General features: G+C 41.5%; 2 long non-coding RNA genes and 1 pseudogene across 3 annotated transcripts; 1 reads left to right on the plus strand and 2 right to left on the minus strand.

The window, feature by feature from the left end:
• Nucleotides 1–161: 161 nt before the first annotated feature.
• LOC147506166 (uncharacterized) lies at nt 162–11,028 on the minus strand. Its single transcript, XR_015193608.1, has 3 exons — nt 10,957–11,028; nt 1,101–1,149; nt 162–963 (listed from the first exon to the last, which is right to left on the minus strand). It is a non-coding gene; the product is annotated as an uncharacterized LOC147506166 (long non-coding RNA).
• On the plus strand, nt 5,108–16,692 carry LOC147506167 (cinnamoyl-CoA reductase 1-like; annotated as a pseudogene). The gene is made up of 6 exons (XR_015193607.1): nt 5,108–5,506; nt 13,616–13,895; nt 13,991–14,343; nt 15,124–15,261; nt 16,103–16,189; nt 16,322–16,692. The product of XR_015193607.1 is annotated as a cinnamoyl-CoA reductase 1-like (transcript).
• A 6,307-nt stretch (nt 16,693–22,999) lies between these two features.
• On the minus strand, nt 23,000–23,938 carry LOC147506168 (uncharacterized). The gene is made up of 2 exons (XR_015193609.1): nt 23,538–23,938; nt 23,000–23,441 (listed from the first exon to the last, which is right to left on the minus strand). It is a non-coding gene; the product is annotated as an uncharacterized LOC147506168 (long non-coding RNA).
• Between the last annotated feature and the right edge of the window lie 1,392 nt (nt 23,939–25,330).

Genomic DNA, 25,330 nt, shown 5'->3' on the forward strand with positions numbered 1-25,330 from the left:
TGGGAGGAGCAAGAACGAGTAAGAATGGGAGTAGAAGAAAACAGTACAAGTACAATGCCAAGTAAAATGGTTTTTTCTACAAGAATTAAGTGGGTTCTCAAATCCTCGTACAGAATTCCATGACTCAACTGCTAAACGCACAACACACAATTTTAAAACCAGCAAATCCAGTTCCCACTGCCAAAGACTCAAACTCGTTCCGGATTGAGGGCTGTATTTTTTTATGGGGGCACAAACAAAAAAATGGCACCCACTTTATCTCTTCAATTTTTGTTACAATTGGGAGATAGGTAACAAGAATTATTTAACGAAAAAATCTAACTACTGCTCCCAATACTAAGATTCCTGGTTCATAATTGCATGTATGGACGGACCATAATTCCTGATCTGAGGTCTGCTGAGGGACCAGATTTATTTTTCCTGTTTACAAGTGGATTCATGAATTAAACTTGCTAAACTAAAAAAACATAAAGTACAATCAGTCCTAATTTCGAATAAGACCATATTGAAAATAAAGTACAATCAAGTTTAGCAATACAATTTCGAAGAAGACCTAAACGAATACCAGACTGATCCTATGTTCCTTGCAAAAGCAGTCCATGATAGCAATTTCATGATGCCAAAATATGTGATGGACTATGGTGCTGTTGGTGGGTGGGTGGGTGAAGATTAAGCCTGCCCTAGGCAAAATGAATTGTGGTTTTTGGTCAATACTCAAAAGCCACACAATTTCCAAACCCGCCCCTAACATTGTCCTAGTCTCATAGCTGCACTGGCTCAGCATTCCTGCCATTCAGGTAAAATGACGCTTTTCCTACAAAACCAGACTTCTGCATACGCTCTGTTATTTATGCAAGACCTGAAAGCCTCCATAATTACTTTTCTATGTTTGATAGGAAAAGTTCCACTATTAGAAGCCCTGAATGCCTCACTCGCATTCTGGAGTTGAGAGGATATGTCCACCTGGAGAAAAACCAATTGAAAGAAACTCAGTCAGTTTACATAAATTTCAACTGCTATTGGAAGGTGTCCTAAACAATCAGGTTTAGTCCAATAAGATCAAGATCAATCCATCATCAAGGAGAATATAATAGAGTTACCTTGGGGTATAGTCTGTTAGTCACCAATTTTCATTTCACCAAGTTCTTGCTGTATGGGCATATCAAAGTATCAAACAACCACGATTTTGGTGAATACTATATTCAAGAGGGGCAATCATATGCCAAAATGCAACAAATGTAATAATGTATGTGTAATAGCATGAGATGCATCTCTTGGACCAAGTCCGCGGTGCAGTTGATAGGAAGCAACCTACGCAAGGATGAGGAGGAGCAGCGGATCAAAGCCGCGGAACCCTAGTCCACGGTGGCAAGTGTACGGTCGACTTCGGGTCGTAGGATGACAGGGCAGATGGACGGTCCTGAAGAAGGGAAGGGGGATATAAAAAGGAGAAGAGGTGGAGAAAAAGAGGGGGGCCAAGAAAAAGAGAGAGGAGAGGAGTAGGAAGAGAGAAAAAGAGAGGAGAGGAAAGCAAAGAGAAGGAGATAGTTTGGCATTTAGGGAACAGTGATTTAGAGGTCTATACATTTGGCGCCGTCTGTGGGGACCGAGAAGAGCAACTCAGAAATGGCACCGAAGAGAGCAGCGGGAAGGCCAAAGAAAGTTAGGGATCAGGAGCTGACACCGGAAGCTATGATAGAGGAGGGGGAAGAACTGGAAGAAGGGCGAAGGAAGAAGAGGCGTCGATGATGAAGAGATCGAAAGGCTAAGAAAGGAAAAACGATGAGCTGCGAAGAGAGAGAGAGAAAAGAGGAGGAGGAGGCGGGGGAAGAAGCGAGTGAGGAATCACGGAGACGAGGAGGAGACCAGACCAAACTTAGTGGAAAACCCGGTGGCGGGATTAACAATAGAGAAAGTCCAAGAAATGATAGACAATGATAGGGAAGCCAACCGGCGGCAGACGAAGGAGCGTGGGGGAGCAGCCAGCCAGGTGGTGGCTGGGTTGAACCGTAACCCGCTAGCAGATGACATATGGGCATCGGAGGTTCCCAAGCGATTCGCCCAGCCGAGGTTTGAGAGATACGACGGCAAAGGAGACCCAGCAGACCACATCCATCATTTTAGACAGCAGATGTCGTTATGGCAGGAGGCTCGGTTTGATGGCCTGCAGTGCATGATGTTCCCTGCTAGTCTGAAAGGAGGCGCGTCGGATTGGTACTACAGATTGCCGTCTGGGAGCATTAAGAACTTTCAAGAGTTGGAGCAAGCGTTCGTGGATCATTTCATACATCAGAAAAAGAGGGTGGTGGATATCGCGGCGCTGTTCAATGTACGACAACGATCCGCGGAGTCAATCAGAGAGTTCCTATGTCGGTTCAAGGCGGAGACACTGAAGGTGGAGAATCTGGATGAGAGGATGGACAGCGATGATAGCGTTTGAAAGGGGATTGCGCCCGCGAACCGGGGTTCACCAATCCGTAGCAAAAAATGAGATAGCAACGTTGCATGAGCTGTATCCACGAGTGGAAAAGTATATAAGGTATGAAGACTCTGTGCAAAAGGATTCTAAGAGGGCAGGGAAGGCTGTGTTGTCTTTGGAGAAGGAACAGGAACGACGTAGGTCAGGGGCGACGGAAAAAGAAAGAGGTCAATACCGCGGAGACGGAGCACGAACGGAGAGAAGTCGGGAAGGGATTCGGAGGGAGTATAGGGAGAGGAAGCCATACCGCGAAGTGGAACAAACCCCGTTGAACAAACCTCTCAGTGAGATTTTGCCTTTAATAAAGGGGCTGCCGGGGTATGAAGGACCGCGAAGTATGCCAGCAGAAATACCCGGGAAGCCACTTTGTGCATATCATCAGATAAGAAATCATGAGACGGATGACTGTTACGCTCTCAAGTGGTTGGTACAGAGGATGGTGGAGAAGGGGAGGATGGAAGAATTTGTGAGAGACGGACGGAACGAAGAGCGAAAAGCCGCAGCAAAGGAAGAATACCGGGAACCATCAATGTGATTTACATTGGGAAGTGATGAGTCATAATGCTCATAGAGACAAGATACACGGCGGACAAATGAAAGCATCCAACAAATTAATGAGAGAAACGAATAGGCCACGGCAAAGAGAAGTCCACGGCGGCGAAAAGATAAAATTGTCTTTAGCAATGCGGACCTACGGGCAGTGGATTCGCCACACGAGGACGCACTAGTCATTACAGTGGCAATGGGAAACTACATGGTGAAGAGGGTGTTGATCGACTGCGGAAGTGCGATAGACCTGTTGTTCCGAGGAGCCTTGGAAGAAATGGGAGTGGATCCCAAGCAGCTGCGCCCTTCGCGCACTAACTTGTATGGATTTAATGGGAGTATGACAGAGTCACAGAGCCCATGGGGGAACTTTTATTGCCCGTGACGGCGGGACCAGTGACCGTCTTCACCCGCTTCATGGTAGTGGATGCGGCTTCACAATATAATGCGATCTTGGGAAGGCTGTGGATTCATGAGATGAAGGCGGTCCCCTCTACGTATTACCAGGTGATACGGTTCCCCATGCCTACCGGCACGTATGAGGTCTACGGGGATCAGGTAACAGCGAAGAATAGTCACAGAGGGACCGTGAAACGTTTGATCGGCGGGTCAGAAGGAGAAACTTCCAACCCTAGGAAGAGGCTAGCATAGCAGTTACAGTGCACCTCGGGGGAGGTGGGTGAAGAGGCGTCGGCGGACCACAAGACGCTTGACGAGATAGAGGAAGTGAATATTGGGATAGGGGAAGAGGAGAAGATCACGTCGATAGGGTCAAGTTTGCCGGCGGAATGGAGGACTAAGTTGATACAATTATTGTCAGATAACGGAGACGTCTTTGCATGGACGATAGAGGATGTTACAGGGTTGGACCCAGAGTTCCCATGTCACCGCTTGCATATGAGAGAGGATGCCAAACCGGTGAGACAAAAATTGAGGAGTCTCAGGCCGAAGTACGCGGAGGGGATTCGAGAAGAGGTTGCCCGATTGAAGGGGGCAGGGATAATCCGAGAGGTGGAGTTCACGGACTGGTTGTCGAACATAGTCGCGGTACCAAAAAAGAATGGGAAAGTACGTATGTGTGTGGACTTCACTGACGTCAACCTGGAGTGCCCGAAGGACAGCTATCCCATGCCATGCGTAGACGAGTTGGTGGACAGGATGGCTGGGTTTGAAATATTTTCTTTCATGGACGCCTCGATGGGGTATAATCAGGTTGCGATGTATGAGCCAGACCAAGAGAAGACATCATTTGTGGTGGAGGGCGGTACATACTGCTACACGAGAATGCCGTTTGGTTTGAAAAATGCGGGGCTACCTTCCAGCGATTGGGAGAAAAAATGTTCGCGAGCAAGGTTCGGAGGGGAATCGAGATTTATATAGACGACATGGTGGAGAAGAGCATGACGGAGGAGGAGCATATAGAGGGGTTATGGGAAACGTTCGGGATACTACGTAAGCACAATTTGAAATTGAATCCGGAGAAGTGTACTTTCGGGGTGACTACAGGGAAGTTTTTGGGCTATATTGTTACCCATAGGGGAATCGAGGCTAATCCCGAGCAGATAAGATCCATGGTAGAGATGCCGTCTCCGCAGAGTGTGAAAGAAGTACAGCGGTTAGCAGGAAGGGTAGCCGCACTGAATAGATTCATTTCCAAGTCATCCGATAAATGCAGACCGCTGTATCGATTATTAAGGAGCACACCGGACTTCGTATGGACCGCGGAGTGTGAGGAAGCATTCCAGAACTTGAAGAAATACTTGGGCAAAGCACCTTTGCTATCGCGGCCTGAGATTGGGGAAAAGCTGTATTTGTACCTGGGGGCCACGGAGTATGCGGTTAGTTCCGTTCTAGTGCGGGTGGTGGACAAAATAGAGAAGCCAGTGTATTTTCAGAGTAAGACACTGCAAGAGGCAGAGACGAGGTACAGCAGGATTGAGAGGTATGCCTTGGCGCTGGTTTTCTCCACCCTCAAACTGAAACCCTACTTTGAAGCACATGTGGTAGTGGTAGTAACGAATCACCTCGGGACAGTAATCGAAGACGTAAAATTCTGGTAGGATGTTGAAGTGGGCGGTGATACTGAGTTCCTATGAGATACAATATCAGATAAGGACCGCGGAAAAAGGGCAGGCGATGGCTGAGTTTCTTGCAGAGTTTCCTGCAGAGGATCCCACCTGGGGAGAGGAAAAAATTATGGAACCAGAACGAGAAGGGGAGCCGGATATCCTAGACCCTTGGGATAAGAGGAATGGGTGGAGGGTATTCGCCGACGGATCAGCAACAGATACCTGCAGCGGCATAGGGGTGGTTTTGGTTACGCCCGACAATAGCAGAATAGAACAAACCATGAAATTGGGCTTCGCGGCGTCAAGTAATGAGGCAGAGTACGAAGCAGTGATTGCAGGACTAAGAATGGCTGAAGATCTGGGAGTTCAGGAGCTGATAGTATATTCTGATTCAAACTTAGTGGTGTGCCAAGCGAATGGAGGGTTCGCAGCTAGATGCCCCCGGATGGCCAGATATTTGGAAGTGGTGCGTAAAAGAGCCGCGAAGTTCACAAAGCTCCGTTTCCTTCATTTGGGCCGGGGAGAGAATAGGCATGCTGATGCCCTGGCATATGTAGCAGCTGCCATCCCGGGGTCAGAGGAAAGAACTATACGCGTGGAAGGCTGGAGAGGCCGAGCACTGAGGAGGTGATAGAGATTTGTCAGGTAGCGGAAGAGGAGGGGAGTTGGATGGGTCCAATTAAGGGCTTTTTGGCAGGACAGGAGGTGACGGATAAAAAAGAAAGAAGGAGACTAGAGCAAACTTCTCGGAGATACGTTCTACTGGAAGGAGAGCTATATCGGAAAAACTTCAATGGACCGCTGTTAAAATGTTTGGGTCTGGCGGTCCGCCCATGAAGTGTTGCGCAAATTACATGAGGGGATTATGGGAGTCACTTTCAATGGGGAAACGACGCCCATCGCCATCGACGCAGGGTATTTCTGGCCCCATATGAAGAGAGATGCTGTGGAATTTGCAAAGAAATGTGGCAAATGCCAAAGATTTGCCCAGCTGATATTCGCCCCCGCGGAGCCCCTTCATAACGTCTCAAGTCCGTGGCCGTTTGCCATGTGGGCAATGGATATAGTGGGGCCGCTGCCCATGGCCAGCGGCAAAAGGAGATTCATGCTCGCGGCAACGGATTATTTCACTAAATGGATCGAAGCCATATCCCTGCAACAGGTGAAGGAGGCACAAATCATAAAGTTTCTATGGGAGAATATCATCTGCCGGTTTGGGTTGCCATATGTAATCATCGCGGATAATGGTACTCAGTTCACGGGAGAGAAGGTGGCCAAGTTCCTGCAAGCCTATAAAGTGAAACAGGGGTTCTCGGCCCCTTACAATCCCGAGGGCAACGGACAGGCAGAGGCATCCAACAAGATCATCATGAACAACCTTAAGAGAAAATTGGAGGACAAGAAAGGGGCGTGGGACGATGAGCTGAATCATGTGCTATGGGCCTACCGGACCACCCCTCGATACTCCACCCAAGAGACTCCTTTTTCCTTGGCCTACGGGATGGAGGCCGTGATCCCCTCGGAGATGGTTGCAGCTACAACGCGGATGAAGTCCATGGAAGAGGGATCAAACTGGAGAATATTGGCAGGGGACCTGAATTTAGCAGAAGAGAGAAGAGATGCATGCATAAAACTGGAGGAGTATCACCGGAGATTGCAAAGACAGTACAACCGTAGGGTCAAACTAAGGCAGTTCCGGCTGCGCGACCTAGTGCTCCGCCAAGTGACGCCTAGTACCAGGGAGGAGAAAGATGGGAAGTTTGGCCCAAACTGGGAAGGACCATATACGGTGGTGGATATCGGAGGGGCGGGCACATACAGATTGCGGACACAGGAAGGCAAGTTGTTAGAGAAACCATGGAACGTGAGGATGTTAAAAAAATTCCACGCTTGAGCGTGAGGGAAATGTAATGCATGAGTTTGTGTCTGTATGTAAAAATATAATACACCAGCACTTTTGAGAAGAACTCGCCATTTGTGAAAAATAGGAGACTTAAACTAAACCAAACATGAACCCAGCGCCTCCCGAAAGCTGCGAATCCCGCGGAGCGGGGCGAGAGACACGAGACGCACCTGGGGCATAGAACCTAGGGAGGGGGAGAGACAGCGGAGGAGATGGGGGCAAGAGGAGCGTCCCCAGGAGACATGCCGAGGATACCGAGACCGCGGAGTGGGATGAGCCCTCTGCGGGGAGCAAATCACACATGGGGCATTAGAACCCCGTGGGGAGAGAGACAATGGGGGGAAAGAGCCTTCGCTGACAGGTAGTTAGAGGGATTCAAGGGCAGGAGGAGCTGCCTCATACGACTCCACGTGGTTAAATTATCTGCGGAGTGGGAGGAGCCCTTCGCGGATTACAGAGACTAACGACCAATGGGAGAGGAGGCCAAACATAAAGAGAAATACTGGGGAGGTGGAGTACCCCACAGAGGGGGACTCGTCCTACTGAACTAGCATTTCTGGTAACATGAGCCCTTATTAACCAAGGGCAGGAGACACAGGATTGGTTGGGCACATAGACAAATCAGACGAGATAAAGATGGCAAACGGGTTGAGCAAAATCGAACTTCATAGGAAAGAGAGCAGTGTGCAAGCATAAACGTAAACATAAACACAAAGGGAAATGATCAAACTAATGTAAGGCCGTAACTGGCTCAGAGTGAACAACGTGACTTATTACAAAAGACAAAGTATTCCTATGGCTTTTCGAGGGGGGAGTCAGTGGCAGTACGGACAACCGACACATCTTCAGAGGGTTCGGTAAGGAGGGCCGCAGCAGCTTGCTCCGAGCTTCCAGCTGAGTCTCTTTGGTGGCCTCGGCTGCCGGAGAGTTTTCTTCGTGCACGGGGGAGGGTTCGGCGGCTGGGGTGGAAGGCTTGTCAGGCAGAAGCCGCCCTTCCTGGGTGAGTCGGGCAAGCTCCTCTTGAATCTTCTTGGCTATCCTTTTCTCAGCCAGGGTCTGGAAGCGTTCGCGGAGAATAGTCATATCATCTTGATGTTGCTGGAGCAGAGTGGCGGTAGTAGCCTCATGTTCTTGGCGGAGTAAAGTGACGGCGGCTTGGTGCTGTTGTGACAGGTCAGATAGGTGTAATTGATGGTGTTCAAGGAGTTGTTCCCGCTGACTGCTGAGACGATCATTCACCGAATCCAGGTAGGATTGATAAGACGACTCTGTGGAGTGCAGTTCATCCTGGGCCTTGAGTTTGGCCAGATTAGCGGCGGCCAACTCAAATTTGCGAACCGGCATGGGCGCCTTCGCACTGAAAGGGCCGTTGACCTCTTTCTCCAAGGCAGCAAGTTTGTTCTTGGTGCTGAGAAGGCCGCGGATCATGAAAGAAATGTCCAAGCTCACCTGAAGACATAAACATAGAGATTTAAAAAAAAAAAAAAAAAAACCGTACCCGTTCCCAATTGGTGTAAAAGGAGGTGCGGTGGGTGTCAAACGAACCCCCGTCGGCATATGCGATGTCCCTGGGCAGATGGGAGTTGTAGAATAAGGAAGAAGCTACAGCAGCATTATCTAGAGCGGAGTCAGCCGTGGATACTCGGCGGTACCGCACATTGAAGACGGGGCAGAAGTCTTCGGCAGGAGCCATGTCTGAAACAGTGGAGGCTGGTGGAATCGGTTCTTTACCAGGCCGACGAAGGCTAGGGGAAGAGACCGTGGATGGAAGAGGGGGGTTCGGGATGGAAGGTGTGTCGGGCACTGATGACCGCGGAGCGATAGGGACGGACCCTTCGGAAGTTGAGGTCCGCTGCCTCTTGGATGGGGGCATTTCGGTGGGTGCCACCACCTCTGACGGGGAGACTTCGGTCACCTCATCCTCCTCGGAGTCACTATCGAAAAGTTTCTGCTTGTGTACATCCATGTCGTCGGTAGGAGAGCTGGGAGAGGTATACTGGTCGTCCCAGTTAGAAATGGATCGGTAAGATGGGATGTCTTCCGGCGCGGAGTCGGCAGGAGAGTCACAAGATCGGGAGCGTTGAGTGGAGGTGCGAGGACGACGGCGGTGGGAGGAGGAGACGCGAGATCTTTTTCGGATAGGGGGAGATGCTCTCGGTTTCCGTTCTTTGGGAGGAGGGGGGCGGTAGAAGCTAGGGATAAGAGAAACCACGGAAAGTGTGCAGACTGGCGATTTGTAGCAGAGGGGTAGCGGTGGTTGGATGGATGCCTAAGTGACTGGCTTGAGCAGGTCCGAGATCGCGGAGTCTTTGAAAAATGGGACAAGACATGCCGAAATAAGTCTGGGATTTGGAATCTGGCCGCCAACCTGTTCAACAGAGAAAATCAGAGCATTAGAGCACAACGTCAATAATGCAATAAGAGAGAAGGGAAGTACAAAGATACTCACCACGGGGGATGAAGGCGAGGTGGTTAAGAGTTAAATCTGAAGGAAGGTCCGCGGACAGAAATTGTCCCGATACGTACAAGGGGTAGTGGTGCCATACTTTGTCAGAAGAGGTAATACGGAGCAAGAGGGGCAACTTCTGAGGACGCACACAAAAGGATTGGTAGCCCACACCGACGTCTTTAGTGCTTTTCTTAAGAAAGTAGTGGGAGAAAATATCGCGGCTGGTTATTTTGGGCTCGCCGGTTCTATTGTAAGCGTTCGCGGCATACATAATTCTCCATAAATTTCCTATACCTTGGCAAGGGGGAATGTTGAAATGATTGCACACCTCGACATTCAAGAGAGTGAGGGGCAGCCGCAGCCCGGCTATAATTTGCCCCACCGTGATCACAAGGTGCCCGGGTCGGCGGGGAACCAGATGAGGGTAATGGGTGGTGGATGGCACATGTTCTAGGGTTATGTTGGCCGGAATGCCGTACGCAGCCCTAATCGAACCTAGGTCAGGGCGGCGGCATCGTGAGGGGGGAGGTAGCAAAGAGGCTGGGCGCCCGGAGGTGGAAGGGGCCGCAGCGGGGGTAAGAGGAGGCGGGGAGGCCATCTGAGGTGAACGGGAAGGGGAAGAGTCGTTGGAGTTAGAACCCGACATCGGAAAAAATGGAGGGGCAGGTGCAAACTATGGAAAAAACGCAATATCTAATTGAACAAAAGTAGTATAGGCCTAGAAAACGTACCAAGGGGTTCAAGGAGAGTAGATACACCGTAGTTGAAGTCCGAAAGGGGGAGAGAATCGCTAGGAAACCAGCGGTGAGCTTGCAGACCGGAGGGCAAGTGGAAGAGGGTGAAGGGCAGTGGAAAAACAAAGAAGAGGAAAAGTGAAGTGAGGAAGGGGGAGAGGGAAGGGTATTTAAATAGGGAAGGGCAAAAGGGTAATTTTAGGGGTCGTGGAGCTCGAGGAGTCAGTGGAGCAGCCCAGCCAGCATGAGACACGTGGACGCACAAAGATCGAGAGACGGCTGAAAGTGCGCGTGATGAGTGCAATAAAGCACACACGCAAACCAAGGAAAGGGAAAAGGCGTTGGAGAGAGAATAGCGAAGAGTGTTCTCGACCCCGGATCTGTTAACAGGACCGCGGAGTCGAGAAGGGGCATTTGTAATAGCATGAGATGCATCTCTTGGACCAAGTCCGCGGTGCAGCTGATAGGAAGCAACCTACGCAAGGACGAGGAGGAGCAGCGGATCAAAGCCGCGGAACCCTAGTCCACGGTGGCAAGTGTACGGTCGACTTCGGGTCATAGGATGACAGGGCAGATGGACGGTCCTGAAGAAGGGAAGGGGGATATAAAAAGGAGAAGAGGTGGAGAAAAAGAGGGGGCCAAGAAAAAGAGAGAGGAGAGGAGTAGGAAGAGAGAGAAAGAGAGGAGAGGAAAGCAAAGAGAAGGAGATAGTTTGGCATTTAGGGAACAGTGATTTAGAGGTCTATACAGTATGTATAGAGATAGACGTATAGAACCTTTAATTGGGCATATGCAAAATGTTTTGCTGGTGAAGGACTGGTGTTTGCAGAATCACCAAGAATGAGTTTATCACGGTGGTCGGTTGAGTCGGATTCCGCGAAGCAAGAGTCAGGTAGAATAATAGATTCAGAAACCTAATAGTAAGTCTTCTGAGTTGAGCTTATAGAAAGGTTTTAGTATTCAAGATTAAGGTCGATGTAGGCAAGAACAATAGGTTAAGGTTCCATGTCTGTTGGAACCATGGAAAGATGACCCTTTATAGCAGTCCCACGTAACTTACAAAGTTCATGTAAAATAGTTTTAACCATTCTCAAGGGCTTGTCATCAGCTCCAAAATCTAATCGTGCAAAGAAACACATAATACAGTAAAATAAAAGTCAGCTAAGGCCTTGAGGGAAATATTTAGCAAAATATTACCTTTTTCTGATTTCTTCCATTCCTAACTCCTGCATAAATAGATGGATGCTCTGAAGAATACGATCAAGGTCAACTTCATGTATTGTACTTTGAAGCACCTGACTTGTAACAAAATCGAGTTTATAATACAACTTTCATAATCTTATATATAAAGCGGATACCAGATTTCCCAATTAGTTCCCGTATTCCCGGTTTTACACTAAAGTTTTTAATTGGAAGGGTACCGGAAAGTTAGACAGCCACTTTTTTTTTTGTTCTTCGTTGAAAGGGTAAATGGGTAATGTAAAGCATTCCCAGGAGTATAAAACTCAACGTCTTCAGAAATAGAGACACCGCTTCGGTCACTTTACCCGCAAATAAAAAAAAACAAACGCTTAACCTTCGTCTTATTATTCTAACTGTCCATCTTCTTCGCTACCAAAATAATGAATCTCCACCGCTTCTGATAATATGGTGAAATGGGTTTAAGGTACTTTTTGTTTCTAATTCGGTCGGATTTTATTTTCGTTTACTTTTTTAATGCCTTAATCACTTTTGATAATCGAACTTCCCTTTTATTCAATTTTATTCCTTGCTTTAATCAAGGCTCCAATTATTTATGTTGGTTCATTTAATCTACCTTTATTATGTTGCAGGAAATTATGTTCAACAGAATCACTACTGTGCAACTTCAATACTTCAATGGAAGAGGTGAGTTCAACGAGTTTTTTTTCTTACTGTTCATAAATTCAACCTTCTGATTTACCAAACCTGGATTGTATCACTATCATTTTAGATAGTGAAGCGTATCATTTGCAGTCTCATCTCTATTTTCTGTTTTTCCATTTCGTTTTGGTTCATGGAAATTCCATTGTTTGATAAATTACCTCTTTATTTATAGTGAAGCGTTTCATATGCCTTATTTTTATTTAATTTTTCGGTACGAGTTGAAGTGTGAAGAGGAACAAAGTAGTTCTTACAGATTTTTTGAACAAAGTATGTTTCTGAACATTTAAGTATTTTTATCTAGAAACCCACACTACTGTATGGTGAGTTTTGGTGTTTTTTTTTAGATATACCAAACGGGGAGACACTATACCATTTTACATGTTATATAGTTTCGACACCAATCTATTTTTTTTTTTATATATATGATTTGTTGTGTTTGTGCATCTTCTTAGAAGAACTCATTTTGGGAGAGTTTCCTAGACACAAGGTTAATAGCAGACAGTCATGGTTAGCTTTTTGTCCGCCCTTTTCTTTTTAACTTCTAATTGTTTGAAAAAAATGCCTGATAACTTTCATCCTCACTTTTATGTTTAGTTACAATTGAGTTTTGAGGCTTCACAAAACAGGATTGTTTAATATCAATCAGTTTGCGCTTCACAAAATCAGTTTGAGGCTTTTGTATTTTTGCTTCGCTGTTTTTGGGGTGTAATGGCTTTGTCAAACACAGGTCGCTGTTAGGACTGTTTAATTACAATAGTGTCATTCAAAATGGGATTCTGGACAGTCGATCATAAATTTGCAAGTAATGATGACATAATTCTTTTTCTTACAAATGAATTAAATTCTTTTTAGATCTGAGAGTCCCACATATCTGTATAAATGAAGACCAAACGTATTCAATCTTTCTGATTTATCTTATTTTTCAAGTTTGAGCTGTTGTTAGTATATCAGCATTATTCTAGATTCACTAGAAATCTTTAAGGTGAAATAAATCTTTACGAGGACCATGTGAGTCGGATAACAATGTCCAGGGTAGCTTTTTTAATTATGAATTTAGATTTTATTTACTTTTAATGGAAGAGGGACCTTTCCAATGTTTCATTTAGTTGATAATGTTGCTGGCATAACATCAACATCACCAATGACTTTGGTTTTATTTTCTTTAACAAGCTTCCAAAACCACCCCTTTATAAGTACATTTTTCCATTCATTGTTCTCCTCAGTTTTCCATTCATTCACAACTATTCATCGATCTCTCTTTGATTCTTCTAAAATAAACAAGAGCATGTCAATTGTTGCGCCTCTTCTTTTGTTCTTTACTGTCATCTATGGCACCCTAGCTGATCCTGACATGCTCCAAGATATCCGTGGTGGTCCCTCCCTCCTCTGGTTGGTAACTTAATATTGTCTACTTTTCTTTCTGTAAGTTTTTGTAGTACATAATGGATTGTTTGTTGAGATTTCATGTGATTTGTGTATTTCTACGCCCAATTAGTAAATTCCCCTGACTCCATCTAACCATCTAACAAGGCGGATCTTCTTGATTACGAGAGCCTTTGCAAAGTTATTAAAGGTTGTCAGGGAGTTTTCCATACAGCTTCTCCTGTTACGGATGATCCCGAACAAATGGTCGAGCCAGCTGTGAATGGTACCAAGTTTGTAATTGACGCAAATTTCGCGGTCGTGGTGTGTTTGTCGTTGTCTGCATCGCCTTCTATTGGTGCAGTCACTATGGATCCTAATAGAGGGCCTGATGTCGCCAGTAGACGAAGTCTTCTTTGGAGTGATCTAGATTTTTGCAAGATGACCAAGCTAGGTTCATTTCCATCGTAATTTTATTATTAACTTAATCATTTTGTAAATGAAATTATTTTTATCGAACACTTTCGGTACAATTGAATGTGCAGAATTGGTATTGTTATGGCAAAGCGGTATTCAAAAGAAAAGATGGGAGATGGCAAAAGAGAAAAGAGTAGATTTGGTGGTGGTGAACCCTGTGTTGGTGGTGGGTCCATTACTTCAACCAATCGTCAACGCTAGCATCCTTCACATACTCAAGTACCTCACTGGGTCTGCTAAAACCTATGCCAACTCGGTACAGACTTACATTCACGTTAGAGACACGTGGATTTAGCTCACATACTCGATTACGAGACTCCTACTTCTGGAAGGTATCTATGTGCGAAGAGCGTATTGCACCACAGTGATGTTGTGGAGATACTGGCCAAATTCTTCCCTGAATACCCCATCTCTACCAAGTAAGTATAGTATATTAATACGTAACTATGTATGTATTTGTACGTAATTAATTACCATTCGCTATCTAGCCAATCAGATCAGAACACCATGCCCACTATTGAGTGGGGGCCAAAATATGAGTAGATAGTGTCATAGTGGCCCAAGTTCCACTAAGGTAGTAAGACTGAATCTGCAACTTTCTACGCATGCCTGATTGTGCTAATGGACAGGCTCAAGTGCTCAGCAAATTACAAACCGGCCATAAGGTTACCTACTTAAGTGAAAAAGACAATTGAGGGCTGTAGTAATTTATTTGTGTTAACATTTTTTCCCTTAAGATATTAGAATCTTATGGACACGTAGCATATCCATACTTAGTATCATGCATAGCATGCTGAATTTTCCTTTTATCCACGTGTCGACTGATGTGGGTTGGTGGTGTTGGAATTATTCAGTTTCTTACGCATCGAAAGAGGGACCATTGAAGAAGTCTATAGATTCCTTTTTTCTTAAGAAAAATGCTAATCAGCTACCTTAATTAGTCATCAGTGTTGCCCCTAATTATCCTGAACAACACGTTTATATCTGTTTTTGAACATTTATATAGCCATTGTCTATTTTAGTTAGGGTCATCTTTTGATGCCTATTAAACATGGTTACATCGTGATTCTCCCCGTGACAAGCTGACCATATTTTACTAGATATTGTTTTAGATGATTGCCGAGGAATTCAGCATGTACTATGTGAATGTAGTTGTTTTGGGTTTATCTGCCGCTTGATATTTAATTCATGGTTTTCAGCAAATCCAAAATTTGAAGACGCCATGATTAAGAGAACCGCTGCTGTTCAAAAAAATACAAGTGAATAATATGGTACAACTTCTACTGTGATATTCATTGGTGAAGTTATGAAAAACTCAGAGCGTTGTATTTACAAAGGTGAGTTGGTTTTAATTCGATGCCTTTTACCGCTTATTAGTTGGTTCCATAATGCTATGTTAATTGTATTGATGAGTTAGGATACAATGACTTGGGTTTTCATGCTTAGTTAATTGGTTTCTCCACGAGCATCTAAAAAAGTTGAATACCTTTTTGTTCATCATGTGTTCGTGTTGATAAATCTGACTACGTTCTTATAATTGCACTCAAGTAATTTGTAAATATGTGCAACTAATACACGCTTGTGGACTGGAATGACTCAAACCTTTGTTCTTTAATTGAAATGCTGGGTTTGGGAATTTAGTTACTCAGTTATCAAGAATATAAAAGTAATAAAACATTAGTTAGTTTGCAATCTATTCTTGAAATGGTGGTATTTTATTGGGATATTGTCTTTCTGCTCTCGTTAGGACAACTTTGATTTTTGCTGTATTACCAATAGTACTACCATTGCTACCATTGCTGTCAGTTAATATACATCCTATGCTCCCAAGGATGAGGTCCTGAAGCCATCATGTTTTAGTTTCACCAATTAATGAGGTGGAGAAGTTCGTTAAGTAGATAGCATTTCTCCGATTAAAGTTCACATCAGAGTCAACCTTGATTATATACCACAATGCCTCCAGTACGATTTTCTTGCTGCCTTACGCTATTACTTCTCTGACCCTTTTAATCAAGGAGGAAGCTGGGACTGATTCTGTTCCATGATAACTTTTAGTTGACATAACACAGTAAAAGATTATTACTCTTCCCCTTTCCGTTGTGCGGATAGAGTATGTTATGAAGTTTTCTACGATCGAACCTCTAAGTTCTAATGTAACATTTCCACGATTGTCTACAGCATGGTTGCCGATGTCCACCGCACATTACTTTATGGAGGCATATTTTCGTACCCTGCAGATAAGAAAAGTACAAATGGAAAACTACGGTATGGTATTTGGAACATCCTATTCTCTTTTTGATATGCACATCAAATTTTGATATGTCTCATTGTAATAATTCGGTGGCATATGAGATATTTTTGGATCCTTTTTTTATGAAGTTGTATGTCTTGAAACAGAGTTCTCTATGAAGTTTTCCCAATGTCTTTCTTCATGGAACAAGCAGGAGGTCAGGCATTTACAGGCAAAGAACGAGTGAGGACTAGAGGACATCCTTGCTTTTCAAAGTGGATGATTTTTTCGCTTTTTGTATCAATAGTTGAGACATTCTACCATGTTCTTTATCGTATGTATGGTTGGCGTTGGTTCCGTTGGCATCATCTGTAGACCTGTCCATTACTATTTAGGTTCATATTAATTTTCTTTTAAAGACATGCTTTTATACTGTAGACATTCACGTTAGGGTTCCTGTAAGTTAGGATATTGCAGAGAGACAGAGATAATTGTCAATGATTCTGCTTCTAATTGATGCTGTTAATTATGGAGGATAACGTTTATGGTCTTGGCTGGCACTTGATTTGGTTCCGACGAAGATCCACGAGCGGTCCCCAATATTCCTCGGCAGCTATGATGATGTTGAAGAAAAGAAAGCGCTTTATGCTGCTGAAGAAAAGAAAGCATGTTTATGCAAATCCTAAATATAGTCTTTTAACTTTCCCCATATATTCTACTTTCTCATAATACCTCTTTGTAATTTGAGGATACAATTAGTGATGAAAAGAAGAAAAAACAGTTATTAGCTTCATATTCTCGATTGGTATCATTCACTAGGAATTCTTCTTTGTGCATAGAAGCATGCATTTGATGGTCGTTATTTTTTGGCATTTGTCTCAAAGAATGTGTTACAAGATCGACAACACAACGATTACCAAATCAATCACATTTAAGGATCCCCTTCTTTCAGCTTATCCACCAACCATCGATTGTCAAACATTAACCGATTCTCAGCTACGTAGTTCAAGAGACGTACAGGTTTGGAACCACCATGCTCAGCAGTTGATCCTGAATGGTTAAGTTCAGTGAAACAAAGCCCATATGATTTTCACTCAAATACTCACTTTCAAAGTTTCAATACCAAAAAAAAAATGAAGAAATTTCCTACTCCTCTCTAATTCCAAAAAAAAAAAGGCTGGAACTAGCAGCAGAAGAACCCGACCCGTTAAACCCGAACAAGATTCCATTAATAATCGCAAACAACCTATTATCTTATATATAATGCGAGGGATACTGGATTTTCCAATTAGTTCCGGTATTCCCGATTTTACACCAAAGTTTTTAATGGGAAGGGTGTCGGAAAGTTGGACAGTCACTTTCTTTTTGCTCTCCGCAGAAAGGGTAAATCGATAATTTACATAATTTCCCAGGACTATAAAACTCAACGCCTTCAGAAAATAGATAGAGACACCGTTTTGTGGTTTCACAATAAAAAAAAATACCGTCTTCTCCGTTCATGATATTCCCAATTAAAAGCCGTTAAGATCGAGAGTTCAAATCAAACGGGCCACGTATGTTGGTCATTTTATGTACAACAATTTTTTGCAACCGTTTATAATCAAAACATTGCGTCTCCTCCGTATTCCCAAATTCTTCCCAATAAAACTTACGATAAGTCATTGAAAATTGAAAGATTCAATTGCTCTGGTCATCCGGATCAAGGGTTCCAACTGTAAGTCGCAAATCAACTATATATTTTCCCTTTCCACAATTTCTAGATTTCTGGATCAATCAGTAGTCTATATTCATGCTATTGAAAAGGTAAGATATTTCCTCCTGTAGTATCTAAAAGTGGTTTTCTAAAAAAAAAATCTCGACTCTTCACTCTCAGAGTACCGCGGTTCTTGATTTGTTTTAGAAATGTGATCTATAAGAAGTGCAGTTATGCTATTTCTCATATGTTATTGCTTTTAAGTAACTACAATTTGGTTGTTTGTTTTGTTTAAACTTTTGTGTTTTCTTGCAAGGTATACCACCTATGTACTTTCGCCATGAATCTTTTTTGGGGTTTTACAGTATCCAACATTGGACGCAACTATTCTCTTAAAGCGCACAAAGCAAATGTGGTGAAGAACAATATAGTATAGCAAAAAATATCATTTTAGATAGTGAAGCGTATCATTTGTAGTCTCATATCTATTTTATGTTTTTCCATTTCGTTTTGATTCATGGAAATTCCATTGTTTGATAAATTACCTCTTATATAAGATATGCCTTATCTTTATTTAATTTTTCGGTACGAGTTGAAGTGTGAAGTGTGAAAAGGAAAAAAGTAGTTGCCTTCTTTTCTTACAGATTTTTTGAACAAGGCATGTTTCTAAACATTTAAGTATTTTTATCTAGAAACCCTCTCTGCTATATGGTGAGTTTTGGTGTTTTTTTTAGATATACCAAATGGGAAGAAACTAAACCATTTTACATGTTGTATAGTTTCGACACCAATCTATTTTTTTTATTACTAAACCAGGCTTATTATATGATTTGTTGTGTTTGTGCATCTTCTTAAAAGAACTCATTTCGAGAGTTTCCTAGAAACAAGGTTAATAGTAGACAGTCATGGTTAGCTTTTTATCCGCCATTTTATTTTTAACTTTTAATTGTTTGAAAAAAATTCCTGATCGATAACTTTCATCCTCACTTTTATGTTTAGTTACAATTGATATTTGAGGCTTCACAAAACAAGATTGTTTAATATCAATCAGTTTGCGCTTCACAAAATTGGTTTGAGGCTTTTGTATGTTGGGCTTTTTTGGTTCTAAGTCTTTGTATTTCTCGAAAAAATTTGAGTCGAGAAAAGTATGTCTTCATTCGAATTTGTTAATGATGTAAACCTTTTGATAGGTATGGGACCCGAAAGTATATATTTAATTTGTGTTTTCGGTAATGACTTTTTATGAGGTGCTTGGATGATCTGGCATTAGTCAAGACATTCAAGTTCTTTGTTGTACTAAGTCCTAATGTTATAGTGATCTCATTTTTAAACCAGTTATTTAACTGCTCTGGCATTCGTCGAGATGGTTAAGTAGCTGGGTTAATCAATGAGAAGTATATTGTTTTAAATTTTCAGGTTATGACATGTTTTATATTTATGTAATGTCGAAAATATAGAGGAGACTCTGTCGAAATTTTTCAGAAAAGTCACGTACTTTAGGTATATAATTGTACGAGTTTTAGGGCGTTGGACTCGAAAGTATATATTTAATATGTGTTTTCGGTAGTGGCTTTGGACGAGGTGCTTGGATGGTCTGTACCAGTTTTGCATACTGACATTCATCTCCAAGTTAGTGCATTTCGTCTAATTTTATTTTATTTCATTTTTGTGTTTGTTCATGTGTTTCGATAAATAACAGAGTCGGCTAATCAGGTGTACACAACGAATGATTGATACTCGAATAAGACATATTTCCTCTAACTATAAAAAAAAAACTAATTTTTTGTACTACTTCTTTTCCTAGATTGAAAATTTCTTCAAAAATGGAATCAAACTATGAGAAATTATATCTATGCCGAAAAAGATAAAACATGATACAAAAGACAGAATAAGCAGTTTACCTGATAACGTTCTTCACAAATTTTCACCTTAGTAGATACAAAATACACTGTGCAAATGAGCATTTTTGGTTTGGGCTGAGTGTGCGCAATGGATCACACTTTTAATTCCTCTGAACTCCTTCATTATGCACTCTGTCAAAGTACTAAATGTGGAGTTGGGTGATAATAGCATTTTTAGAATGAGGACCAATAACCAATGCAAGAATTGAACAAAAGATTGTGCCACTAACGACAGGGTGAAACAGATGTAATTCAGCGATGTGACTAGCATCCATAATTTCTTCTTTTTTTTGCCTCCATATAGATGATTTGAAAAAAAAACACCACTCCGTCATTTGAATCATTCAATCTCCAAATCTCCATACACATGAAATGAGATCTACAATATATTGAAAGTTTTTAAATGGTAATTTTGCCACATAGACATCTTCCAGAAAGTTTTTACTTACACATTCAATTCACTTCACATATTATATCCAACTTAATAGCTCTATAAAACAACTATCAATAGAGGCCAATGTATTTTTTCTAATTGTTTCTCAATGTGATAATTTCTTTTTAAAAAAAAAAAAAAATGGCATTTGTTAGCTAGCTACAATTTCTTTTTCTATCCAAGCTACCTGCTTATTTAAACCGACCAAAATATATTATATTTAAAGCTTTTAAATGGTAATCTTGCCACAAAGCCATCTTCCGGAAAGATTTTATTTACACATTCAATTCACTCCACATATTATATCCGCCTTAATAGATCTATATATAGAACAAATATTTACAGTGTCCAATGTATTTTTCATAATTGTTTCTCAATGTGATCGTTTCTAAATAAATAAATAAATTGCTTTTGTTAGCTAGCTATAATTTATTCCTCCTGGTCAACCTACCTACTTATTTAAACCGACCAAAATATTTAAAATGACAAAAAAAAAGCTGATGGATTCGCTAGATCATTATGAAGACAATGATAAAAAAAAAAGTTATTCTTCTTGCATTTTTTTTTAGATATTTTATTCTCCACTGTAGAATAACAATTATGTTGCACACCATGATATAATATTCTTCTATCTTACAGATAATATACTCATATGAATCCAACAATGTTCTTCAATCACATATAAATGCTCGACAAGATAATTACATAACCAACAACACAAATGTTGATGAAATACCTAATTTTTTGATAAATTAGTTTGTGGCATATGCACTGATATTGACTAAATTACAGGTGGTTAAATACCTCTTCAAATATATTTATACGCACCATGGCAAAGCAGCAGAAAGCAAATCGGACAAAGAACACAACTAGCGTATTGAAGTGTTCTTTTCTTATTAAAGTTTTTTGTCAGACCTCGATCTGTATTAATAATCTAAAACATATTACATAATATATCCATTCAAACAAATGTAATATGTTAATTTTCTAATTTACATGCGTTCATTCCTTTGATTTTCTCCACCCCAATTTCCTTTCCTAGAACGTGCAACGCACGTACCCGTTTACTAGTAAAAATAAATACACATTTTTAAAAGAGAGAAAGTAAATCCTTGATATAAAAGAAAAGAGACATCTTTTTTGAGAAAACAGAAAGTATTTTAAAACAAATTGAAGAAAGCTAAACAATATAGAATCATTGTTTCAAGAGCAGACTATATTTTTGGCTTAAAAAAAACCATTTTCAAAATCATTGTTTCATGCTCACTGTAAGAAGTTGAAATTGGAAACCAAGAAACATTGAAAATGTGTTATCAACTAATTGAGAGAATTTTGACGAGTAAGTCTCACTTGATATAAAAGAACTTCCTTGACATAGTAAAGTTGATTGCCAAGTGAATTTGCTCCACGTCCCTTCCACAATGAATCCTCAGAAAAAATTCACAGGCGTGGAGAATAATACCTTGGCAATATTTTCCTACAATATGGAAGTTTTTTACTGCCAAGTAAAACATACTCGCGAATATCCCCCTTACAGTTCAAGACACCCTAAAGAGTGAGGAAAAGCAAAATTTTATACCTGAAATTATTTCCCTCCTTACAGTCTAAGACACCCAATAAAAAAGTAAAAAAATCCATCAAATGACAAACGTCTTATACCTGAAGTTATACGAAATTAAGTTAATAATTTATGTCAAAATGAGTTGTGAAGCTAACATTAGCACATAAAACACAGCTCAGCTAATGTACATTTGATAGTCTCAAAAGCAATTCGTACTTCTGATGATGGATGATCTGCCACATTTCAGCAACTGCATATTGGCCAAGAATCACACAACACATTTGAATAAGTAAAAAAAAATTGGGCGGAGCCCCTTCACCGAGAAGGGGGTGGAAGTGCCTCGATGACAGGGGGGGTTCAGCCTCAGTGAGGGGTCGTGTTTCCCCGGTCAAGTCCTCAGCAGGAAGTGGGGCGGTAGGTGGGTGGGATGCCTCGTCGGGGAGTGGGGTTTCCACTCGAGTGACCCGAGTCCTCAGCAATTGTATCTAGTATCAAACTTAATAAATACGTAATAAACACTGTATAAAAATACGATGTGGGACTAAGTGTCATGCACGGCTTCTGTAATTCAGCGATTGATAACAATTATCTAGTTCATTGATGCGTACTCACAAGTAACCTGCTGAAAAAAAGTGTGATCAGGTTCAAGATTGACATAATAAAATGTAATAGATCGATATTCGAACACAAATATGTTAGTTCTAGAACCTATTCGGATGTAGTGATGTACAGATCTCGGAAATAACGAGTCAGCAAGGAAAACATAGTGGATTACGACAGAAATTTAGAGACTGAAGCTACCCGAGATGTGCCATTGTAGGTTATCCAATGAGGTCTCTTGCAATGAATATTGATATACTTGATAGGAGAGCTTGTAGCACTTGATGATTCCCACTTCCCACCAGGGCCAATTGCTTCTCTGAGTGCTTCCTAAAGATACTCGGCTAGAGTCGAACTCTTCCATCTAATCTCAGCCATGCTCTCTGCTTCTACTATCTCCATTATTATGTGCTAGAAGTTGCCACACTAATTTCTTCACCTTAATATGTTTTCCTCTCTCTCAATTTCCCATTATATGTTTTATTTGTTTATCGTCAATGATATTATTTTGATATAAATCGAGTAATAGATAGAATCCTAAATAGCAAGGCAATAAACTTCAAAATTTTCACCTGCCCTTAATTAATAGTATGATAAAACAAAACAATCAAAACAATAGTATGATAATGAGTGGATCATCTATAAAAGGGAAATAAGTAAATGAAACTCTCATCATCAAGATTAGAGAGTAAACATATTATTCATAACAAACTAGTATCCTAACGAGACATCTCCCCGACATTCAAATTGACTATGTATCCTGCCTCCACATATTCCCATGTAGCAACTTTCATATATTAAGACTGAAGCCATAACCATAGTACAAGTTATCCATAACGGAGTTCTCTTGTTCTTGTAGAGAATATAGATCACTAAACACGCCAATAATATCAATAGGAAAATAGGATAAACTGTAAGAAGATGGTATTTTGTTGCGGATAAGTAGCATCCACGTTCTCCACCTCCACTGTCCAGATTGTACATGTTGGGCTGAATATTCCTGTAATCTCTCCTGTCAGCGCAGCTTCATGCAGCAACAAAGCGGAAAAAGAAGATGGTAAAACTCGATCAGTAAGGCCAACGAAAGTTGACGTTGTAGCTGCAAAAGGGGAACACAACTACATCTCCTTATTTAACTCAAACAGGTTAACCGACCCAAATTTGGATCAAACACAGGTCTGCCACAGTTACTTACTTGCTAACACAGTCTGTACACTTCCGTCATGCCAAATCCTACTGGAAGAAGGATGTACCAGTACTACTAATTGTTTCTAAAGTTGATCAGGCGCTTTAGTCCGAATCATATTTGGAATCTCTCACCCTCAAAATTTTGAAAATATCTAGTAAAAGCTTACGAAGTTGCAACAAAAGTTGGACACTTGGTGATGGTACATGATCATGCATAGCACAACTAACTAAATTTGAGATGCTTCCTACCTTAGACCATCAAGACAAATCTGAAGTGGAGGATTGATCGTCAGACGTATCTATCATCCAAATCGGTATATTTATAGACGTTTAAACACAGAGCATAAACTAAACGGTCTTGTAGTAATACATAAGACACCACACTGGTGACACTGGCCAATTGGTCATGAGGTAGGATCCGTTGAGAGATGATGAAGGATACCATCATCAAAATTTTGACAATAGCTGTACAGATCATAGCTAAATCGTATGCTATTCCTGTTAGATTTACCGAACTGTCTCCATTGTGACTTGAACCTCCACAATAACCGCCGTACAGCAGCCAATCCGTCCCACCAGTTAATCGCCTTTTTTTGTTGTACACGGCCGAGACTAACAACATTCCCTTCACCTGTGAGTCTCCTTTCCCATGTCATGAATACGATCCTCTTCATACTTCCCATACTCAGAGGTTCCCACAATCAGCTTCTCACACACATACAGTTGCTTTAAGTTATATAGCTAACTCGAAAGAATATGATCCAGAGCTACATATATATTACTACCACTATTATTTTTTTATGGTTATTACTACCCCTATAAATGTTCACTATAACTGGTGATATTGGTAGTCAATTTTCAATTGTTTGGTGGGAGAAAAAGACATAAGAATCTCAACTTTGCTTGGTTGACGACTTGACATTCTTCGCTATACAATATTCCAAGTAGAAAGGATATTATGTTGAACCAATGCAAGTGAGTGAAGGAACAAATATATGTTTATAGGGAGTGGAGCGAAGAGTTCTCCACACCACCTCCTTACCGCCATATAGCACACAAGCTTATGCATTGATCCTCAAGGAGGTTCATAATCAGAGTTTAGAAGAGTAGCATTAAGTTAAAGCTCCATGTGAACTAACATAAGTAGTGGCGAAGAAATTCTGAAAGATAAACTAAGCACAAGTGGAACAAAAGTACTAACTTTGTTCATGCCAATATACAGCTTTGTACAAATATCATTACTGTAAGTCTGTAACTTTGTAAGCTTGAACGAAATTGTTATAATTTCTTTGCACTTTTGAATTATTGACAAATTTAATTGAAGATATGGAAGTAACTGTTTCAAAATATGTAGAATTGATCTGAATCACAAACTTTTTTTAAAAAAAAATTGACAAAAATAAACTTTTTTTTTGGGCCACTTGAGCCGGTGACCACTGGGGAGCAAACCCAAGGCCGGACCGGCTATGCTGCGCCTCATTGTTGTTAGTATTCCAATTAATATTCCGGGTTAATTAGACTAAACCCCCCATTTTATATACATATTTAGACTAAACCCCCCATTTTATGATTTCTTAGACATAAACCCCCATTCTGTTTTCTCCCCATCACACCAACATCAATATTTTACTTAATACCCTAACTGCCCTTGTTGTGTTTAGTGTAAGCTACGACACACAAGTTGTTTTTAGAAAAAAAAACGAAAAGCGTGGTCAGTATTGGCTTTGAGGATTAAAGTGTAGTCAGGGGTCACTTGTGGTTTTAAATCTTACTCCAAATTCACATCATGAATGCAAAATT

The sequence above is a fragment of the Coptis chinensis genome, chromosome 4 (genome assembly GCF_015680905.1).
Source record: "Coptis chinensis isolate HL-2020 chromosome 4, ASM1568090v1, whole genome shotgun sequence".
Lineage (NCBI taxonomy): Eukaryota > Viridiplantae > Streptophyta > Magnoliopsida > Ranunculales > Ranunculaceae > Coptis > Coptis chinensis.